At 44.9% G+C, this 5,715-nt stretch overlaps 1 long non-coding RNA gene across 1 annotated transcript in view; it reads right to left on the reverse strand.

The window, feature by feature from the left end:
• Positions 1-2,871: 2,871 nt before the first annotated feature.
• The window catches only part of LOC105040332 (uncharacterized), a 2,986-nt gene continuing 142 nt past the window's right edge, over positions 2,872-5,715 (reverse strand). Inside the window, exons 1-2 of the long non-coding RNA XR_831097.4 lie at positions 3,976-5,715; positions 2,872-3,229 (exon numbers count right to left, since the gene is read on the reverse strand). The exon at positions 3,976-5,715 is cut by the window's right edge and continues 142 nt beyond it. This is a non-coding gene — a long non-coding RNA (uncharacterized lncRNA). The remainder of the gene's footprint in view (positions 3,230-3,975) is intronic.

The following is a 5,715-nucleotide window of genomic DNA, read 5'->3' on the forward strand; positions in this document are numbered from 1 at the left end:
ACGGATGCAGATTCGGTCAAAATCGGAGCAGGAGGTGTGGACGCCTCGACCTCCTCGGCTGCGTCAGAGACCTGCGAGACGCCGAGGGGCAGAGATTCTGAGGGGAAGGTGCAGTCTTTGGGGCTTTTGTGCTCTATATTCAGGCGAATCTGAGATAGGAAAGGAGGGTGCGATCCAGCAGAAAGGCCAGCACACTGGCCAGGTAGGGACCACCTGCGTCTATGGAGCGCCATGGTGGACGGGCAAAGGATGCTGACGTCCGAAGGGGCCAGGTGAATAAACTCTGAACTTTGGAAACCAAACGGTGCCTCAGTAAGGATGGATACCTCTGCTCTCAGACTAAAAGGGTCAGCTCGGTGGGTAGGCGGAGTAGAAGGGGACCTGATCCATGGTGGAGACTCGGAAATTGCCAAGCGGTTGGAGGGAACAGTATTTGAATTCAAAGCATTAGCCTCCCTCAAATGGAAAAGGTTCAGAACCTCCAGGAGTTAGTGTCACTTCCAGCTTACCCCCGCCGTCGGGAGAGTCAGACTGCATTAATGGCGGTAACTCAGGCCGGTTAACTCGGCTCGACTCGCCCAATTGTCACTTCCAGGGTGAGAGACGGCGACTTGTAACTCCTCGCTTGCCATCTTCCGTAAATTTCTCATGCCATAATAAATGCCAAGTGGCTGGTTCATCAGCTTTCTTTAAACCTCAAAAAAACACATCACCTCATCAAGACATGAAAGAATAAAGAACAAGAGGCAACAAAAAGGTGAGGCATTATCATGATTCAGATTGAAAAACTCTGTTAAGACCAAATCTACTACTTTAAAATTTAGTGAGAGAGCAAGAGAGCTCCACAACAGGGTGTCAAGCAGGTAGCGATGGATCGTGGAGCATTATTGACACTACGTTGGACATCGCTGACCAATTATTTTGTCAAATATAAGTGTGGAATGGGAGTCATAAGTTTTAGTGTCCGACCTGTTGTTTGATATAGGTCCAATCCTGATTAGTCCTTCAGGTTGCATTGTCCTTTTTTTTTTTTGTTGTTCTTTTTTAATGTAAAATGAAGAAGTAAGAAACCTCCGCTAGCACAAATTTTTTTTTTTGGTACAAGCTGTTAATCACACTGTTTTAATATGAGTACAGTTCAAAAAATTAGAGTACAAAATATCTCACAGGATCCAAGGGTAGTTGTCGTCTTCACACCAAGTCCAGTCTCCAACGTGCTCAGCAATAAAAGAGGCAATCAAATCCGCGGCGGTGTTCACCTCTCAAAATACATGCCGGACAGACTACACAGTAGCGTGACAAAAGTACCTCCAGATATGGTGGAGTGGTGGATGGATTTTCAGGTGATTCATCTCGTCCCGAATCCTGCCAATGAGTATGGCCGAGTCATCCTCAATGAAAAATGTCTCCGCTTGCAGCTCATGTCTCGCGTAGATGATGCCTGCCCAAACAGCATGAAACTCTACCCCAGTGATAGATGGATCGAAGATATGAGATTCCCCCAGCAGCAAAAAGTCTGGCATCCTGATCCTAAACAACACAGCCCATACTATCTCTGCCATCTCTGACACTGTCGTTAAAGTGAGATCCCCCGACACAATTTCTTTAATCAGCAGATTGCATGCCTATGCCTATCGTTATTTAATTGGGCGAATAGGATGAGTTTTATTTATCTCTAGAGGTGGTATTTTCAGTTCACGACTCTCATTTTAGGGTGTTGGTAGACTTCAAATCGTTCTAGCCGGTCGGAGGTGCCGGTGAAGTCATCCATCTTTTATTCGTGCCTCCGAATCTGATGCAGGATTTCTTTTACCGGATGCACAAGTGAGCCCCGAAACAATTGAAGAATCCCTAGCTTTCTTGTGGTTATGCTGGAAAAAAAAAAAATTAAATACAAGAGATCTACTAAAGGAAAAGAAGGAAATATTTTGGAGGTTGTACTCTTTATGATCATGGTGAGGAATCTGTGGATCACATTTTCTCTACCATCTGTAACGCCATTTGCTCGTTGCTCGGCGTTTCACATCCTCAAACCTCATTTAAAGATCTGGGTGTCGCGTGGAGAAAGAGATTTTTTTCTTTTTTTTTTGAGGTGAGGAGAAAGAGAAATTTTGCTAAAACAGCTCAGCCTATTGTTCTCCTTCTCCTTGCCGCTATAGCATGGGCATGCTGGAACAGAAGGAATGCTAGAGGGTTTCTTTAACAAGCAAAATTCAATTGCTTCCACAGCTTTGAAAGGCTAAGTTTTTGCAACCATTGGTCCTCTCTTTGCGGTCAAAAGCTTCTTCCAGAATTTAGTGAAATATGGACAAAAATCGGACTCTCTCATCCTTCCTCCAAGACGATTAGCTGTTGAACACTTGACCAAGTTTTTTGAAATGTTGCTGAAGTTGAAAAGTTTCAGTCCTTCCTCAGTTCTTTCTGGTTTGAACTCTGTTTTTGGATGGTGGTTATTTTCCTTTTCCTGTTTATCGACCGAGACCTTGTAACTAGCCAACTTGAACTGCTCCCCAAGGGAGACATCAATATCTGTCTGTATATGCTCCTTTTCTCCCAAGTTTCCCGTGCATCAAAAAAAAAAAAAAAAAGAAAAGAAAAAGAAGGCCTAGCTTTTACGATTGCTGCATTATTAACAATGTAGAAGTGACTTAGGAGTACATTGGCTCTTTTTACACTTCTTCGCAAGAAGCTGCTTCTTTTGCATGTAAGTATCCAAGATATTCTTCGTTTTCTTTTCTTTGATTTGAATTCCTTCGTGTACCATTTAACTTTAATTACTGCAATTAGTGGGGGATGTCAAGATTTCCATCCGACCATAGATGGAACGCAAAAAATAGCAATAAAGAAGTGGATAAGAGAGACCATAGAACGGAACTTTAAAAGGCGCTATAATACATTTGCCATTAGTGCACCGTACACGTACAACAGATTAACCGAACACGACCTCCATTATGCTGCCGCTTATTTTAGTTCATACGTCCATTTCAAGGGGTTGGACCGGCCGCAGCAGCCACTGGTAGTATGCCCCGTGCTTTACTCTGAAGCTATGGGACCGGGGGACGACACTTATGGTTATGGATCTTCTTGCATCGACGACGGTGACGTTTCCCTCCGGGTGATTTCGGGACCGGGGGTCGAGGATAAGGTTGCCCCGCGGGTGATTTCGGGACCAGGGGTCGACGATTATATGTGACAGGATATCCGACGAAAGTCCTCTGGTCCACGGTCCCTGCACCCATGCACCAAAAGCAAGTTATATCCGTATACAGATTTAACTCATAAGCAGCCAACAATTATGTCTGGAATTATAATTATAATTGATTCTGGAAAGGGTGATGAAAACATCTAGAGGTAGGATATGTAACTGATGGTGAATTATAATTTAATCCACTATTTTACTTTTCTTTTTTTAAACAAAAATATGGTAACACCACCAACAAGGTTTGAGACTTGGATCTCTTGATCATTTGAAATGGGTGCCAACCAGTTGAGCTGAGAAATGAGATATATTCTGTACGTAGCACGGCATATAAAACAATATAAAAGATGTTTTAGCATTCATCAAAAGATTTAACAAAAAAATGTTTTTAAGCAATTTATGAGGTGAAAAAAAAACACATTTGGGTGCAAGTTGCCTCAGCTAAAGGCTTCTTCTTTTTTTTTTTTTTCCTTTTTTTTTTTCTTTTTTTTTGTTTTTTATGGAAATAGAAGGTAGTGAAGGTAGCTACCCCCTGTTTATTAATAAGAGAAGAAAGCAGAAGTTTACAGATGGAGCTAATAGTGCAGACGGAAAAATAAAACAAGAATCCCTTAAAACGCATATTTTTTAATAAATATTTCATGTTTTGGTACAGCAAGGAGAAGTTTGTCCCTGTCAAAATGGAAGGTCAAGTATAAAAGACGAGAAAACAACAGAATAGATTATATTAATTAGTTTTTGAGAGGAAATATAAATCAGATCATCACTTGTCTTACCATCCTGAGCAAGATTCCTGGCAGCCATCCCCGATGGAATGGATGAGGTGGAGAGGAGGAGCAGATAGAGTAGGAGGAACGTCTTTGGAAGCATTTTCCTTTTATTCCCTCTCTACCTCGTTCTCCTGATGTGCGATGATCCTTCTACCAAGCTTTGGCTTTTATAACAATCGAGATCGAGCTAGGGCAGAACTGGAGCCTCACACTCTGACTTCTATGTCCCGCCAACGCCCTTCTTTTATCATTTACCCCTTGTGGACCCTTTTGATTGGGGCGAATCGATTAGTCTTGGTTTTTTCCAAGATTCTTCATGGAAGTGGAGAGAGACTCGCTCATGGGTGGTGACCCTTCTTTCATCATTTACCTCTTGTGGACCCTTTTGATTGGGGCGAATCGATTAGTCTTGGTTTTTTCGAGGATTCTTCATGGAAGTGGAGAGAGACTCGCTCATGGGTGGATGGCTTGGTGGAGTCCACAAGTGATGGTAACGCTTCTTTTATCATTTACCTTTTGTGGACCCTATTGATTGGGGCGAATCGATTAGCCTTGGTTTTTTCCAAGATTCTTCATGGAAGTGGACGAGACTCGCTCATGGGTGGATCGCTTGGTGGAGTCCACAAGTGATGGCATGTACACCTAGTGTCGCCTACCTCCAGAATTCCTAATCTCTCCAGAACAAAAGGCATTATGTCCCACGAAAGTTTACCTGCGGTCCACCTTACTGAATAATCAGGTCCCATGTCACAGAGAGCGCGTATTGAGTTGATGACCTATCAGATCATAGAAAACTGGAAATCTTTAGCACAGCAATCTCTCTTTAGAAAAATATTGACCGTGATTAGGACTGAAAATGGGCCGGTCCACGTCCCTATCCATGCTCAGTCCAAATTTTTTTTCACACTTCGGACCAGGCTTAAGCCCCAAAATCTTTTGAAACTTAAGATCCAAACCTGAGCCCGAGCTCGGCCCAAACCCAATCGGGCCAGCCCCAGCTCGAGCTCGAGCCTGAGCCCAATACGCGGCCCAAACCCCTCCCTCGCCCTCTGTTTCTCTCTCCTTCCTCTACCTCCGTCCCTCGAAACTTCCACCTATCTCGTGTGATTCTTTCCGATCGCCGACAGAGCATCGTCAGGGCCGACGAAAGAACCCAGTGGAGGAGGATGCCTGAAGGAGGAGGATGCCCTCGAGGATCTCTGGGGATGACTGGGGCTTGGGGGCAGTTAGGAGAGATGGAGAGAACGCCACATTGCGAGGAGGAGGCCGCATCGCGGAGAGGGAGAGGAGTGGGAGAGCCTCTGGTTGGAGGCCGCCACCGCTGCGCGGAAGGCCGTGAAGGAGGAGGATGCCCTCGGGGATCTCTAGGGACTGCTGGGGCTTGGGGGCGGTCAAGAGAAATTGGGAGAATGCCGCACCACGAGGAGGAGGCCATGTCGCACCATCGCGAAGAGGGAGAGGAGCAGGAGAGACTCTGCTTGGAGGCTGCCACCGTCGGTCCGCCGCACGGAAGGCCGTGGAGGAGGAGAAGATGGCCCGGAGGGAGAACTGGAGAAGCTTCTCGAAAAAGAAGAGACTCGGGCGGACAGGGCAAATCACAAAGGAAAAAAAAAAACAAGGGATAACATGGCATGTTGGGCCTAACTTGGGGCTATTTTCCTTTCTATATAGATGCTTTCATTAATAAGTGTCATATCCCATATCCAACATCTGTGTTGGCCATACGATGCAACCGCACATTTTTTT

Source organism: Elaeis guineensis, chromosome 3 (genome assembly GCF_000442705.2).
Source record: "Elaeis guineensis isolate ETL-2024a chromosome 3, EG11, whole genome shotgun sequence".
In the NCBI taxonomy this organism is placed as follows: domain Eukaryota; kingdom Viridiplantae; phylum Streptophyta; class Magnoliopsida; order Arecales; family Arecaceae; genus Elaeis; species Elaeis guineensis.